This window comes from Gordionus sp. m RMFG-2023, chromosome 2, assembly GCF_954871325.1.
Source record: "Gordionus sp. m RMFG-2023 chromosome 2, tfGorSpeb1-WG-v2, whole genome shotgun sequence".
NCBI classification, from domain to species: Eukaryota; Metazoa; Nematomorpha; class Gordioida; order Chordodea; family Parachordodidae; genus Gordionus; species Gordionus sp. m RMFG-2023.
This window is the reverse complement of record NC_088776.1, coordinates 31,909,303-31,928,705: the sequence shown is the minus strand read 5'-3', so window position 1 is coordinate 31,928,705 and position 19,403 is coordinate 31,909,303.

Below are 19,403 nucleotides of genomic sequence, written 5' to 3'. Positions count from 1 at the left end.
GCTAGGCAGGTTTTTAAAAAGGTATCTATTTAGATACCAATTATTTATTAAAAAATGTTTACTAAATACAAATATAAGTATCTTAAAAATATCACAAAAATGCAAGATACATGTATCTTTTTGCTAAATTATTAAAATATTAGATAGAGGACTTATTCTTATTTGCAGTATGGTATCCGAATATATAATTTATATTTCAATTATATTTCCTAAGACAATAATAAAGGAACAGATTATACTTTTGGAATGATGATGTTTTTATTTTTTTCTGGTACAAAGTCTTCACACCATTTTTAATATAGTATTTAAAAAAATGTTTAATAACTGATTTTTTATTATCAAACAATACTAATGCTTTATCAAAAATTTTAAGATCAAAAAGAATATAAAAATGTTGGGAAGAAAGAAAAAAATATAAAAATGTTGGGAAGAAAGAAAAAATAGATATAGTTACTAAAGCTTAAGACTACAAAATAAATGATAATAATCCCTGAAAATTTATTAAAAAGGAATATTCCCAATTTTTAAAGAATTATTAAAAAGGTTGAATCATATTTTTTTTATAAATAATCATGAATAGCTTGAAATTCATTCAGAATATTATCTTATTTCACATTTTAGCTTTTGTTTCCTAAACAACATATATTTTATTTGACTTTACAACTTTCCTCAAAATGGATTAATAATACCTAAATATGAGTTTAAGAATGTTATCTTTTAAAAGGTAATTTGCCATGCTTGGCAAAAATCAGAAATATTATACAGCCTATTTTAAAATTGCTTTTAGAAGGGGAGGGAGGCGAAGCTAATTTTCTTGTGAATTTATTATGGAATTTCCCATTTTGTTCTGTCTATAATTTAATTAATTGTCCTAAGAAACAATGTATATCTTAGTTTTACGTTTGTATTATTTTGGACATTTTATTTTTAAATTTGAACATTTTTCTGTTATTCTGGAAAAATGAATTGAATATTTATTCTTACTATTTCTATTATATCTGAGCATTAGAAAATAATTCTTGTCATTTTCAGTATTTTTTTCTGTTCTCAACATCTAAGGATTTTTTATTAGCATTTCAATTTTGATTGATTGATCAAAACATTTATTATAGTGTGCACAAATTGAGCGTTGCAACGCTCCGTTTTAAAAGCTAATAATGCATTTTAGATGGTATTGTGCAAATTGGATTTTTTTACAACAAGCGTTAAAAAAAGCAAACTGGTTTGATTTTTTTAATTTTGCGCTAAAATTTGAAAAAATTGTAAGTATAACTTATCTCATTTATTAATTGATATTATATCATTTAGAATATATTAATTGATATTTATATAATTTTAGAATATATTAATTGATATTTATATAATTTTAGAATATATTACTTGATATTATTATAATTTTAGAATATATTACTTGATATTATTATAATTTTAGAATAGGGGTTGATAAGGTTACCAAAAAATTTTGTAGCTTAAGGTAAATATATATGAACAATGATAAATTATATTTTTATAGCATGGAGATGGTGTTTCCACAGCATGATACAACTGTATCATGCTTAAAAAAAATTTCAAAGGTCAATTTAACAAAAAAAAAATGAGCAAAGCATCTAGATCTTCTGACTCCAAACTTTCATACAGATGGTATGAATATCAAATTCATGGAGCCAACAATAAAGGACAGAAAAACTACTGACAATTTTAGTCCTAAAGAAATTACACCAAAGGTTACTTTTCATAAATAAATGCTCTCTTAGATGAAAGAATTTTGGCTCTTTTAAAAAGGGTGCCAGAGCCATTAAAATATTTTTTTTTATCTATAAATTTAATATTATTTTAGATTATATCTACAAGCCTTTCAAATGTGAAGTATCAAGATTGTATCTAGACCTGTGCGCCGCCGGTATTTTTATTCACGCCGGAAAATCCGCTGATAGAGATCAGCGGCACGAGCCAGCTCGCCGCCGATTTATATTATGGCAGCGCGTGGCTTGTGTAATTTTTAGAAAGCATATTAATTATATTTATATATTAAATTATTTTAATTTGAATACTAACCAGGGATGTGAATTTGGACCCTGAACCCTCCTGGATCCTCGTATTTTGGCTGAACCCGGACCTGGACCCTTTTAAAAAGTAAAGGGTCCAAGGGTTCAGTCAGGGTGCTAAAAATTTTTAACTTAAAATTTTTTTTTTTTTAAATTAATGTAAAAATATAATTTTAAAAAAATAATATAAAATTTTTATAATTTTATTAATTTTTAAAAAAATAATATAAAATTTTTATAATTTTATTAGTTTTTAAAAAAATAATATATAATTTTATTAATTTTTAAAAAATAATGTAAAATTTTTATAATTTTATTAATTTTTAAAAAATAATGTAAAATTTTTATAATTTTATTAATTTTTTTCGTGGAATATCCCTAAAAAATAGTCACTTTAAAACTATAATTGATAAAGCAAGGGATGTTGTAAAATATTTAAGAACTCCCACAATTGTTAGAATATTAAAATCCATGAAAAGGTAAATGGCAATTTTAGATTGCACAACACGTTGGTCCTCTATATGTATGATGCTAGAGCGATTATTAAGTTTAAAAGATTTCTGTAATGATTTTATCATAGGAGCATGTGAAATCATTTTGTCAGAAGATGATTGGAATCAAGTAAAAGAGCTTACTAGTGTGCTGGTTCCTTTAAAAATAACAACATTAAGAGTGCAAGCAGAACAATTATGTTTATCGGATTTTTATGGCATATGGTTAAGATGTCGATTAGAGTTAGGGAGATTAACAAGTTCTTTTTCAAATGAAGTATTAGAAAATACGAAAATAAGAGAGCAACAATATTTACAAAATAGTGTTGTATATGCTTCTATATATTTAGACCCGCGATATCAGGTTTTATTAATTAGTGAGCAAAAACAAATGGCTATAGACCATCTTGAAGATTTATGGCATACCCAAAACTCTATTATTTACAATACATTGGTGGTTACAACAATATCTACTGGTTGTAGCGATAACTGATAATGATAACGATATTGATGATCTGGAAATTTTACTATTAGACAGAGAAAATTAAATTATCATCTGATAGAAAGGAGCAAAAAATATCTATTGTATCTTTAATAGAAAAGTTCTCGGAAGTTATGAGAATAAATAGAGATGCAAACATTTTAAAATTCTGGGAGGAAAATTCTTCAATATATCTAGAATTATAAATCTTTTCTAGAATCGTCATGGCTGTACCGGCGACACAAGTACAATAATTTATGTATTATAAAAATGACTATCTATTTTAGGTAAGCGTAGAACGTGGATTTTCATCGTGACTAATTTACGTGGAAATCTGAAGGATGATATTTTAGAAGATATCATGATTGTGCGATTGAATAAAATATTTAAAATATAAATTATCTCATTTCGAATTATAAATGTGTATATATTGAAGTATAATAAAAAATGAATGAAAAAAAGTCTTATTTTGAGTCATTATTTTTATGTTTCCTCTGGACCCGGGTTCTTTTTAAATTTATTACCGGACCCGGACCCTTTTTTTTGTCAAAGGGTTCACATCCCTGATACTAACATTAAATCTAATTTATAATTTGTATCATTCCAGCCCTTATTATTTTGAGGTTTTTTAAATATCTTTAGTATTATTTAATATATAATTTTTTAAAACTTTATTAGAAAGTAAAACTAAACCAAATTTATAATTTGTTTCATTCCAGCTCTAATTATTTTGTTTTTAAATATCTTTTTAAATATTATACAATTTATTAAATTAATTATATAAAGATTTATTTTGAAAGTTTTAAAACTATATCTAATTTATAATTTGTTTCATTCTAGCCCTAACTATTTTAATGTTTTTAGATATCTTTTTAATGTTTAAAATAAATATGAAATCTAATAGGGCGAAATTATGTTTTGATGTCTGCTTAGATTTAATGCCATTTGATTCTATAAACAATAAAGGAATAGCAGACTTTCTAAAGGTTTAAAATTTATATAAAATGATTAATAAAAAATAAATTGTTCAAAAATTAGAAATATAAGATAATTGATATCTCGTTAGAATTGCCAAATAGGACAACCATTAGTCGGGGTGCACTAGACGATGTTTATTTATCTATGAAGGCGCATGTTTTAAATTTGATTGACTCTGGACCAAAATTTTGTTCTATCACTTTTGATTTGTGGACCGATCATTTTAAGCGTCGAAATTATATCACATTTAGTCTTCATCACTTAGATGAAAATTTTGATTTAAAATATTTTACCCTCAACTATTAATGTGACTCAAAAGCATACTGGGGAAACAATATTATCTGAGATTGATAGTTTTGAAGAGGAGTTCCATTTAAAAGCCATAATAATACAAATGGTAACTAATGCTGGGGCCAATGTCAAAAGAAGCGTCAGATTAGGGGATTATGAGCATCATTTATGCTTAGGGCATGGACTTCATAATTTGGTTACAGTTGATAGCATAAAAAAAGTTACCAAGATTGATATTCTCATTAAAAAAATTAGAGATATTATTTCAGCCCTTAGATATCGAGTAGCTGATTTGGAATGTGAAATTGAGGCTGAACATGGTAAATGTCTGCAGTCAATTTATGAGACAGGTAATATCTTGGATATTGATGATTCTGATCTATACCTTGATGACCATTTTAATATGTCTGATGAATCGAATAATAGAAATGGCATTGCCCAACCAATCCAATTAATGCAAAAACTTTAAAAATAAATTGCCCTACCCGCTGGCATTGCATATTAATTATGGTAGAAAGTATTCGCAGTGTAAACAAAATTCCTATAAATAATGTTCTAAATAAAATAGGAAAAAATTTTTAAAACTCTTTAATAATGAATAGGATATGATAGATGAGCTTCAAGCAGTATTAAATCCATTCCGAGAGTCGGTGGAATTTATTTCCTCCCAAAAAGGATCTACAATAAACTTAGGGTTATTATTTAGCAGTGAAATAGAAGCTCATATACAAATCAATAAATCTGATTGCTCAGATTTAATATGCTTAAAAGAAAATATGAAAAAAAAGATTGACCATAGGTTTCCGATCACTGAACTTCAAGTTATTTTATATTTTTATTAATAAAATTATATTCTAAACATTAGATATTAGCAACTCTATTTGATCTAAGATTTCAAAATCTCAATATTGTTTCACAATATTTAAATTCAAATTCTACGAAATCATTGGAATTTCTAATACGACATTTAAAACTTTTAGAGCATGATAGAAATTCTCCGCGTGAAATTCAAGTCGAGGATGGTACATCGTGCTCTTATATAGCGAAATTTCGAAAACATTCCCTTCCTATTAACGATTATAACAATATTACTAATCTTAAACAAGAATGCCATATTTTGTTCAGCCAAAATATTATTCCAGAAGAGGATGCATTGCTCTTGGAAGAAAAAGCGACAGGAACTTCCTATGCTTGCTAATTTAGCTAGGAAAGTTCTTTGCATACCTGCAACCAGTACGCCCAGCGAAAGAATTTTTTCCATTGCTTGATTAATACTCAATGCTAAAAGGAGTTCTTTATGTCCCACAAATCTTGATAAAATACTGTTTATTCATGACAATTATAATTTTGCTAAATCAGAATTCTGACTTATTATATTTCATACTTTATATTTTGCCTGCATTCCAAATTTATTTTAATTAAAAAATCAATAGAATATTTCATATATGTGTTGTTGATATGCCTCTGATTGAGTAAAAATAAAAATACAATTCCTTAGTCTATTTCTGAGAATGAGAAAATACATAAATTTAAATTGGAGTGAGACGGGAAATAATTTAAGATCAATTAAACTATGTTAGCAATGTGTTAGAAAAGATCGCCTACATAAATTATAAAAAATGTAATACATTAATTTATAAATTAAATTCATTAATAAATATATTCATTTATAAATTAAATTCATTAAAAAAAAAATTTGAAATAAATATTGCGCCGCCGCCACAGAAAATTTAGTAGGCGGCGGCGAAATCGGCGCGCCGCCGAACGCCGATAAAAGATTTTAAAAAAACCGCCGCCGTTGATTGAGACATCGGCGCGCAGGTCTAATTGTATCATACTTTGATGGAGTAATCAAAGAATCAAAACATTACTGTTGAATTATCACCTACAAATTCAACAGAAAGAGAAACACCTTCAAATCAAACATAAGATTTATTTAATGAAATTATATCTTAGTGTGTTTATTTTTATAAATATATTTATTTATATATATAATAAGTAATATTCCATAATATAGTGTCCATTTTTGAAAAATATATTTAAATAAGCAAACTATTCAAAATTTATTTAGCATTTTTATTAAAATATGTAGATTATTATAAATATATTAAAGTAGGATAAACAAATAAATATATATTTACAGATGTGTGTATAATTATTTTTAAAAAATACATATACAATCATTTATGAATTTAAAAAAGCTTTGAATAAATTTCAAAAGCCATTTATAATAATCAAATTATGAAAGAATGAGATTGAGTAAACAGTTATGAAAATCCAATATATAAAAATATCAGGGGTAACATGATTGGGAGAAGTGTACTATTAAGATTTTATAGTGTGTATATATTATAAATTTTGAAACAATAATTAATTAGAACAAAATTTGAAGCCTTTCTACGATTTTAATTCATTGACATAAGAATAAAGCTCTTGGAATGTATGCCCATGTTTTTCACAAACCCCTTGAAATTTTTTTTACCATAATTTAGCCAACAACTGTATCATGCATAAAAAAGTTGAAAAACTTACCAGAATAATAAAATAAAATTGGGCAAAGCTTCTGGCTTCATACTCATATTGATGGTATGATTATATTATATTCATAGAGCCAACTATAAAGGATAGAATAACTACTGATAGCTTTAGTTTTAAAGTAATTATACCAATGGCTAGTGGTTTAAAATTATATGCCCGGTTAGATGAAAGAATTTGGCTCTTTAGGAAAGGGTACCTTCTGAGAGCCAGTAAAATATATATTTAAAAGAAGGAAAAAATTTGTAAACTATTTTTTCAAATATTCCTATTTTATTAGAACTTTTAAAAATATATTAAAATTTACATACATGTGAAACAGAAGTGTACGCAGCGGGGGGTGGGGCAGGGGGGCAAATCCCCCTCCCCCCCCACCCCCTAAAGCCAAAAAATGCAGATGCCGGATTATATTTTTCAAAAATATTATTGTTAATATTAATTTATGTTTGTTAATATTTATTCCTATCTCATATATATTTAATTACATTTATTTATCACATTCATCTAAAGTTATTTTATCAATTAATTTCGATTTCAAGTTTTCCTTGGCGTAATATTTAACTATTATTTTTAAATATTAGTGGCGTAATATTTATCTTAATTTCTAGTAAAATAATAATTATCTCTGAAACTCCGTCCAACAGGGAGAAAGAAATTGCAAGCTTGTCCAGCAAGATTGAGTCTTCGCCATCAAGCAGTAACAGCTTTTATGGAGTTAGAAGAGCCGATTATTAATGCTATTACTTAAATATTATAATGATTTGAAAGAAATATTTCCTCAGAAGCAAGAAAATTATTGGTTCAATACTTATTCCAAATTTTTTTTCTCATTAGAATGTATTATTTAATTATACAACTATTTTATGTAATACTTTTCAAAAACATGACATTGATTTAGATAAGAATAGCGGAGAGCATTTTATTAGAACTCAAGGAAATTAGAGCTAATGTTGATGAAGAATTTCATATTTTATATATTATTGTTGAGTCAAAGATAGAGCTATACGTGTTTAATATTTATCACCCTTGACTTACAGCAAGCAGGCTCATCGTCAAAACATTAATATAGGATCAGTAGAAGAGTATTATGAAACAAATGTCCCAACTCTTAGATACATTTATAACTCAATAAATGTTGGGTTTTTAATTCATCATGCACTTACTAATCTGCAGAACTTCCACAAAAGCCTTCAACCTTTTTCAGATGGTGATAGAAAAAAAAAATATATTTATTAAATTTTTATCATGAAGATGTTAAAGTATCTTATGATGCCTTATTAGCTTAATTACTATGATTAAAAGATTAACTATGGTTGATATAGTCCCAAAAAATGCTATGGTTGCTTTGCATTATTTCAAACACATTTTAGATTATTCCCAATGTATTAAAATGGTTATATATATATTAGCAACTCTTCTCATTAATAAACTAATGGGAGAACATTCTCTTTCTAAGAAGAATAACAGAGCCCTGCATAGGTACCATTTGCAGGGCACGGCCCGGATTTTTCTTTGAAATTTTTTTCGGCCCTGCCCGGGTTTTTTTTCTAAAAAAATTTTTCTGGCCCGGCCCGGGTTTTTGAATTCAAACCTGGCCAGAATTTTTCTAAAATATATTATATTTATTTTTGATTTTTATAGCTAATAATGGCGATTTCAAATATTTGGTTTTAAAATATATAAGCCCGGCCGGGATATATTTTAAAAAATTTTCAAGCCCAGCTCGGGTTTTTTTTAAAAAAATTTTAGGCCTATGAAATAAAAATTTTGAAAGTAGATAGAATGGTTTGGATCTTTTGAATATTCATAGGCATTTAACGCCAAGCAAGGATAAGATAATTAAAAAATTAGCTCAAAATACAATTATTCCTAAGAAAATTTTTGTGTATTAATTTATATTTCCAACATTTAAATTTTTTATACTTTATATATAAATTTTAAAGGCTCAAAAAATTCAAATTTTTATTTTGGGTCATTTAAGCAATTCATATGGTGGTTATATTCACTTTATATTTTATAATTCACATTTATTTTATAGTTTTTCAATGCCGCCATTTATATCCGTTTAATATTTTTTAATTCACATTTATTTTATAGTTTTTTATATGCCGGTTTAAATATATAATTTTTTTATAATTCACATTAATTTAAAATTGTGTATTAGAAAAGTTACTAGTCCTAATAAATTTATGCTCAATGATATTACTTAAAAAAAATTTTTATTTCCCCCCCCCCCCCGACCAAATTCCTGCGTACGCGCCTGACGTGAAATATGCTTATTATAAAATTATACAACAAAAGGGGGTAAACTAATGTAGATTTTATATAAATTTATATACAAATTAGACTTAAAAAGGGAAAGCAATTAAATAAGCTTAAACTTCATGTTAAAGGATATTATGTAGGAAATTTATGATGAAAAATTAAAAATTGTACTAAAAAATTTTAGTTCTGATAAATCATCATGTCAAATAGAAAATATGTTGTAAAATATTTTTTTATATTATAATTCAAGAGATGAAATTTTTAGGAATATTATTCAGCTCTTATATCGATATATTACTTACGATTTATTTAATTTCTATCTTCACATGCAACAATATTTGGAGTTATTACAGACAACTGATTAATTTGAATATTTAAAATGAATGAAATTGTGAATTAACATAAAATCAAACCATGATTTATTTATATCACCGATTAAATTTAAATTTTTAAAAATTATATATTTTTAAAAATTATATATTTCTAAACACTCACCCCAACCTTTTTTATTTCAAACACACCCGAAAATAAGAGATAATAATTTCCTAATCCACAGGTTCAGTGCAGACTCTATCATCTTCATAATCTAATATACTTATTGAGATGTAAAAAGTGCGCGAGATGGGTCTGTAAAATTTAAAAAAATTATACTGGGCCTGGCAAAATATTTAACGAGTTAGGCAACATGTGCAAATATTCTTGCTAAGCCAAAGTGGACGGGCTTAGCTTTATATTCTAAACAAAGTACCATTATCGAGGTCGAGAAACAAATGGAATAATTTGATAAATTTTAATTATTATTTATGTATCATTTAACGTAATTATTATAGAAGTTTATAGTATATATATATCATATTTTTATCGAAATCTAAGAATACAAAATTGATTACATTTAAGAAATTCTAAAAAAAATTTCTAATATTAAAAACTTAATAAGAAAAACAATGTTATACGCAGATTGAAAAAATTAATTAAATCTCATCGCAAGACAATTAATCGAAATATCAAATATATGGATAAAAATGTTTGATTTCATCATGAAAAATAATTTATTCATAAAAAACACGAGACTTTTTACAAAATAGAATTAAAATTTTAGATAAAATTTAATCAAGAAGATCAAAATAAAATTGTGATTTTTCATTATACTAAATTAAATTTCCAAAATAATTTTGTTTTTAATATTTAAATATGATGATTAAGCTCTATTAATTTCTTTTATTTTTTAATTCAAAATTAAAGATTTTTCAAGATCAATTTTTTTTAAAATTTGTGTATTATAAAAAATTAAATTTCCAACATAATTTCTTTGTAATAATTTAAGCATTAAGTTTAAGCTTATTTAATTGCTTTCTTCTTTTTTAAGTCCGATATGTTTATAAACTAATATAAAATCTTTACCCCCTTTTGTTATATATTTTATAATAACACAAATTAAATATATAAACTATTTTTTAAAAAAAACATTTCAAATTGTTGTAAGGGTGTGTTCTTAGTTTCTTGTTAAATATAAATGTTTTTTTTGGCTTTTTACAATTTTTTTTTTAATTATATCTTTTGCTTACGCACTTTTTTTTTTTATTATTATTAGTAAGAGTCATATTATTATTGATTTTGTTTATATATTATTATTATTAAATTTATATTTCTCGCAATTATTAATGGTTTTATATTTATCAGCGTTCTTTTATATAGCAAATAAATCATTATTTTTAGTTTTTAAAAAGTTTATTTTTAGGAGTTGTGGTTTCTTTCCAAAAGAGAAAGAGGAAAAAAAGTGAAATAAAATTATAGAGAGAATAAACATATAAAAATTAGTGACAGAAAAAAATTTTATATACTATATAATAGTTTGAAAAAAAATATAAAATTCATACAGTTATATAAAAGCGTTATATAACTGAAACCAAAAAGTTCACCTTGTATTGAAAATTTTAGTAAATAGCAGTTAACGACGTTGGCTCTCATATGAATAAACTAATGGGGCTCCCGTGAGCCAGATATAGCGGTATTTTGGTTAAAGAAATAATCATAGACGTAGCCAGGATTTTCCTAAGGGGGGTGAATTAAAAAATTACTGGGGGCTTCGCCCCCAGACCCCATTTTGGGTGGGCCTTTGGCCGGGTTTCCTTAGTCTATATATAGTCATAAAATATTTTTACAATAGGAGGTTAATTTTAATAAAAAAAAAATAAGCCTGGAACATATGAAATATATTTTTATTAGTTTATATTAAATATAATAAATTACTTGTATATACATTAATATAAAAGCATGGTAATAATTTATTCCAAACAAGTATAAAAAATTTATTTATAAAAAGTAAGTAGACATATATTTGATATTCCTTTATTATATAGAATTAGTTACAAAATACTAGGTAAAATTCCACTTTTACAGACATATTTGACAATTAGAGAATATATTACAGTTAATATTTTAACAAATTTTCGTGATATATAGCCCTTGCTCTCTAGTGTTGAAAGTTCAACAGAGCTACGCTAGGTTTTCCTCATCTCCATCTTATTGGAACTAATTTAATTTGGGTATAAAGTAAAAAATGAGGAGCCCTCCACACGTTTGTGGGCAAGCCGCACGTACTTGTAGGCGCAACATTTCGAAAAATGTTACTTAAACCCTATAGGCTTATTTAATAGGGAGTGGGGCAAAAAAAGAGCCTATACCCTAGAACTACATTAAAAATTTAATTACTTTAGGGTGGGCGGAGGAAACATTTTTAGTTTAAATTTTTTTACTATATTAGTACTGGTTTAGGAAATTCAAAAGGATACTTCCAAGAGGATTTGAATAATTGTTGAGATAGAAAACATTTGTTGCAACAATTTGCATATAATTATTTAACGCCATCTATTTATTTTAAATAAAAAATAATATTAAAAATTATCTTCATATTATTTATTCCACAATGTCTTTAAATTATATTTTCTGATGTCTCAATATTTTATAGTTTTCTGTAAAATATATAATTCGCTATATTGTTAAAAATTACTTGATTGTCATATGATGATTGATAAAATTAGATATACTGTAAATCTACGACATATATTATTCCACTGTTTGTATTGTGTTTTAATTTTTTTATTTAATTTATGAAAAATTTTTATCAATAGTTCTATAATTATATTTTACTTTTATTAAGATAAATAAGTTAAAATTACCCACTTTATAAAAAAATTATATTTAATATATTATATTATTAAGTAATTTTATGGATATATTATTAATAAGAATAATACATTCACTTCCATTTATTAAAAAACATTTTTGGTTCACTTTTTTATTTATAAATGCTTTTTTTCAAAAATGTCAAAATTATGATAAATAGTTTTAGTTTAAAAAAATATCAACTTTTACATTCTTTCTTTCAAATTATTGTTTAAGATATATGAATCCATTTTGGGGGGTCAGGGAGTAAGGGGAGGGGTATTTTTTATAAATTAAAATGATATTCACAATAAGTGATAAATTTATGAAGGGGGGATTTCCCCTTGCCCCCCCCCCTGGATACGCCTATGGGAATAATGATCACTGATTGTACGATGTAGGGATAAGGATTATCTCATAGGCCAGGCCATCCAACTATGATAGCAATCTCTTAACCTTCTCCAAGATAACAGTGACCTCGTGGGTCGTTCAAACATAATTTTGAACAATAAACTTGGTAAAGTTACTCCAATGGGAGATATCGAGATTTATACTCCAGTGGGAGATCAAGCATACAATGGAATCGATAAGAATACTCCTGTGAAATATCTGTCAATATTGATACTCTGGTGGGAGAATCAATAAGGGAAACGATATTGATACTCTAGGTGAGATTAATCAACAAATGAAAGGATATTAATACTCCAGATGATATCAATCAATAAGGAAAACGATATTGATGCTCTAGGCGAGATCAATCATACCAAGGCAGCTAATACTGATGATCTTGAGATAAAAATTTTAATTGGGAAGAAGTGGATGTTAAAAAAGATAACACCACATGATAAAGGTAAAAGGAGACCAGAGACAAGGATTTTTTAGGAACTTTAAGTCGTGGATGCCTCTGGGAGATGTAGGTTTCCTTTCAATTAATGAAGGGGAAATGCAGTAATTAGGAATTTATTATATGCTTTCTAATGATTATATATATATAATTAGATTTATATAATAATTTATAAGGTTACCCTATATTTTGGGATATCCGTTTCATATGGTTTTATGATATGAAAGTACCTGTTTATATCATGTGATATGTGAAACTATCCCATTTATTAAATAAGAAATCATAAAACTGTTAAATATCGTGAGGTACGGATGTATATGTGTATTTTGGTCATTCACAATATTAATTATATCACATCTTTTAACATTGCAGATAGTTAAGATTTTTATTTTGAACGAATCTCACAAATACATATCAAACATTAATATTGGTTGGAGTGACTATTATCTTTTAATATTTCAAGGTTTATTTGACTATTCGCTATCATAAATTATATCTATATTTTCATTAACCTGACTATTAAATCTTTGAATAAGGGCAAATGAAGACAATTCATGTGGTAATTTGTCACTGAACACATTTTCAAATTGTGAAATTTTCTTCAAGTCCAGAAATACCTTATGAATTTATTTCATCGAAATTCTTCAAATATTGCACCTTCGTTATAAATTCTTATTCACCGAAAATCTTATGGCTGTTAAATTAAACTATAATTTTATCAATTGTATAACCCGCTTTAAAAATATAAAGATTAATCGGATCTTCGATCCTTCATCTTTGCATTCATCACCATACATTCTCCCTATTAAACTTATGCTAGTTTTTGGCATTTCATCTTTTTCAAAGTTGTAGTATAGGAGACTGAGGGAATTACACAAATTTTATTAAATTTAATATTTATTATTAAAATAAAACCAAAAAGAATGAATAATGAATATTTCTACAAAAAGATATTTTATTTAGTCTCTACAAAAAAAAATTAAAATGATAATTATACTACAAAAATTTGTCTATTTATGCAAAATTTATATATTGCATAAAAAATATCGTCTGATTCTCATTATTCAAATTTAAATTAAAACTTTATTATACAATAATTATTCAAATTTATATAAAAAAAAACTATTTTAAACCAATATATAAAAAAATATACTACAGACAAAAAATAATTATAGCATCCAATTATTCACACAATCACAACACCCCTCTACTTAAAACTGATCTTTATTCTTCTCGGACCACTTACTCGGGATTCGGCTTTATCGGTAACTCTTCTTCTTGTACAGACAGCAGAGCATTATTATTAGCAAAATAGGTGGTTGGACACTGCCTTATCACGTGATCACCACCACACGACCACTATTTATACAATCTGACCCTTTTCTTTGTCAGAGAAAGCACTTCTTGGCGGATCTTGTATGGTTTCTCCATACATCTGCTGTGCTTCTTCCCTGATGGCATTCATCCATTTTCTTGACTCAGCCGATCCATCTACTTTACGGATCTCTATTTTGATTTTGTTGCCTACTCGAAAATATGAAGTGATCTACAAAAGAATCAGTTTATTCTCTTTACTCTATTTCTAACTTCCCAAATTTTATAATATTACATTTAAACATCAAAAACATTATGACTCTCATAATTCTAACACCACTTGTTATCAAACATACTTATCATCGTCAAAATTTATGATTCTCATAATTATAGCACAGTTAATTATGACTATCATCAACTTTAATTTACATAAAATTATGATTCTCATAACTCTGACACAATTTGTTACAAATCCATAATGTCTATCATAAATTTTCCCAACATACCCTTATGGTTTTCATAATTCTATATCACTTGTTAAAAAACAAATCAATTATTTCTATCATCAAATTTCAAACACATCAAATTATGATTCTCATAATTCTCACTTGTTACAAAAAAACAAATCAATTATATTTATCATCAATTTGCAAACTCATTATTATTCTTGCCCTATACATCTAGGTCTTAACTGTTTAATATGTCTGGACCAGTTCCTGCTTGTCCTTCAATTATTTCCTATATTTTTCCTTTCTACACCCTTCCCTTATTTAATTGGACCATCAAACAGCAGTATCCAAACTAAACTTCCTATTTAAAATTTTTCACAACCTATAATCTTTTTTTGCTTTATTTCTTCTTTCAAAAAATCCAATTCAGTTCTTGTTTTCCTACCTAAAAACCTCTCTGCTGGCAAATTTCCTTCGATTGTCTTATTGTTTTTATATACTAATAACGATAACCACCATTTTCCTTCTCCATATTTTTATTTTTTTAATCAACTTTTAACTATAGCTAACATTCGTTCAGCTCGCCGATTACTTCTTGGGTAATGTGGTAACGAAAATAAATATTCAATTTTTCATCTATCACAAAACTTGCCAAATGCTTTGCCTTTGAACGCTGGAATCTGATACTAACATTTTCATTAACCAATATTTACCTAAAAAATCTTTTACCTTATCGAAAGCTACTTTTGTCGACAAACTTGACACTTGAAAATTTATCCATATTGAACCAGCATCTTCCATGATAAAATATTTTTTCTTTTCATATTCTAAAAAATCTACGTGTATACTATCATATGGAATGTTCAACTCTGACAATTTATCTTCCTTATTTTTTGATTGTACATTACACATAATACATGTATCACTCACAACTCTTAACTACTTCTTCCTTCTCACTAATAATTTTGAGCCACCAAATATATTCTCATGCTTTATTCTTCTTTCTATGCCTTGATGTCCCGTATATACCGCTGCTAAAAAAAAAATTCTTAATATATTCGGTATCACTAAGCCATATCTCATTAAACAATTGTCTTACTCTTTATGTTTTTAAACGCTTTGTCTTCACTTTTCCATTCTATATCTTGTTTCAAACAAGCTCTAATTTTCATTAATTCATCATCTTGTATACCTTATATACTAGCTAAAAAGTTATCGGCTTTTCCCTTGGATCTATCTTGAAAGCTCTTATAATATCAATATTTAATTCACCTTCCTCTTTAATATATTCTAAACTATTAATTATGGGCTCTATATTTTTGTTTTCACTTTTTCTGTCAAACAATCTCGATAATATATCTGGTAAACAATTTAGTTTACCCGCTCTGAATCTTATTTCAAAATCGAAATTACCAACCAATATTAACCATTTTCAACCTCAGTGAAATCATCAATTCTTTATTGTCTTTTTTGAACAAATCAACTAACGGTTTGTGATCCGTATGTAATAAAAACTAACGGCCTAATAAATACTCTCTACACTTAGTCAAACCAAATTTGACTGCTAAAGTTTCTTTTCTATTATCTAGTAATTTTTTTCAGTACTGATAAATTGTCTGGACAAAAATAAAATCGGCTTCTCTACATTTACAACCATTTGTAATAAAGCTCCTCCTATAACTTCTTTAAATGCATCCACCGCTAATATAATATCTAATGTCTCATTAAAACAATTCAGAATCGGTTTAACTAACATCTATTATTCCTCATTTAAATTTACATTTTTTTTCGATAACTTATACAACTGTAGCTATCTCTACAAAACTCTGTATAAATCGTTGACAATAATTAGCAGCTCCTAAAACCGCTTGTAATTCTGTTTTATTATTAGGTGCTCTTATGTTCACAATCTTATCTATATTCTTAGCAATCGAAGAAATTTTATTTCCTTTTATTATATGTCCTAAATAAGTTATTTCCTTTACTCCAAAAATACTTTTTTATATTAGCTCTCAAACCATTTTCTAAAATTATGTTTAAAACTTTAATTAATCTCATATTATGTTCCTGTTCTGTTCTACCTGATATCAAAACATAGTCTAAATAATACATGATTACACTTAAACCTTGGAATAAAGCAGCCATCGAAATATTGGGGCTTCAATATAAACAGTAATCGGCAGAATGTAAACAACCCTCTATGTGTTGTAATTGTTAAAATTTTACTTGTATTCTCGATCACCTTAATGTATAAATAAGCATTAGAAAAATATATCTTAGAAAAAAATGTCGTTACTTTTAGATTAGCCAATAATTGCTCTATTCTTGATAAAGGACATTTCACTGATATAATCCATGGGCTTAACTATATCCTATAATTATGAAAAAAAATTTCAGGCTTGCGTAATATTTTTCTGGATAAACTACTGTGTTAGCCGTTTCTAAAAATCGGCTCAAAACGAGCCGTATAACAACAGTACATATTACATTTTTATATATATTCTAAACAGATATTTAGTATATTACAAATTGATACTATAAAAAATTTGTGTTAATAATATTTTGAGAATTTACTATATTAATTGTATTATAAAAAATTAAAACTGATACTTTAATTAATAAAAAATATAAATATATTATATAATAATGTATTTATTACCTATTATCCTTTGCGTATCTATTCCATGGCAGGAAAACTATAATTATTTTATGTAATAGATACTATTAGTGTTGGCTAGTGTTAACTTTCACACAACATTATTTTAATCATAACTATATATAATCATTATAACCATATCTAATTGTTGAATATATAATTCATGTTGTATAAATTTTTTTTTTTAAATTTACGGTCCGACCCGGGTATTTAAAAAAAAAATTTCAGGCCCGGCCCGGGTATTTTTAAAAAAAAATTTCAGGGTCTCTGATATATATTATATATAAATATTGTTTTTTACTTTATAATATCATTAATGAAATCTTCAGGTCCCTGGTATAAATTTTATTTTCCTCACTCCGACACCATTTTTCATATAGTTTAGGAGGCTGAGGATTTCAATAAATTTAATAATCATTATTATATTAAAATAAAACCAAAAAAAATGAATAATGAATATTTCTACAAAAATTATTTTATAATCTCTTTAAAAAAAAATTATAAATGATAATTATCAAATATTTGTCTATTTATACAAAATTTATATATTGCATAATAAATATCGTTGGATAGAAAATTATAAATTGCATAATAAATATCGACTGATACTCATTATTCAAATTTAAATTTAAAATTTTATTATACAATAATTATTCAAATTTATATAAAAAAACTATCTTAAACCAATGTATAGATAAATATATATACTCCAGACAAAAAATAATTATAGCATCCAATTATTCATACAATCACAATATTTTTGTAACCAGATGTTAACTAGCAACTTTAAATCAGGAATATTTTTATTTAAATTTGTAGCCCTAGGAAGTGAAGGTTATAAAAGATACAGAAGACTTGACTTGATATCTTCAATTATTTTCCAAGCTGATAATTTATCAGCTTGAATCTTCAAATTTTTAGTTGGAAAGAGCCGCTTAACCGTTATTAATTGACAGTAGTCTCATTTAGCCAGATAAATTATTTTCGTCATGCTGTTTAGTACTATATATTTCAAACTAATTGTTTTCCATTTACCTCCTTCTTTAATATTAAATTCCTAATTTTATTTAAAAAAGCATTAATAACTTATTAACGCCTTGACATAAAATTATTAGAGAACTTCTTCCCTTGGATTTCAATTTAGTTCCAGCTTTACTTTTCTACTTTTGCATATGAAAATAACATTTTCTAAATGGTGTATAATTGTTTTATCATATTTGATAAAATTTGTATCAACTCAAGGATTATTCCCATGATTAATTTTCAATTTCAGGATTGATAAGTGTTATATTGTGGTCTGATTTTATGTAGCATTTGACCTAACAGCTGTTTTATCTCAAATGTGCAAATTATTATAAGATTATTGCATTTATTATTTAAAAGCGAAATAAATTCTATTTAAATAATAAATTAAAAAATTATGTATAAAAATATATCAATCAAAACCAGGGATCCAAACCGAAACGAATATCGATTCGATTCAGGTTCGGATAAAAATAATGGTTCAAGGTTCAGGTTCGGTTCAAAAATAAAAATTACCCTTTGGTTTAAACCTCTCAAAACGGGTTTGAAAACTTTTGTATTCAAGCCTACATTCGAATTATGTAAAGGGAAGAATTTTTTTTTATTTCATTAAAATAAAAAACACATACATAAAACCTTCATTTTTGTTAATTGCACATTATAAATATAACAAATAAATATCAATGATTAGTTTTAATATGAACAGTATTGTTATGTGTATCGTTTTTTATGTTAAGTGTGGAGTCATTTTTTTATGATAAGCAAAGTCATTTTTATTTTGTGATTAATATTTTTTGATTTTTTTGCCCACTCTTGTAATATATTATTATTTAAAAGGGATTTATATAAAAATTGTTATTTTCTAT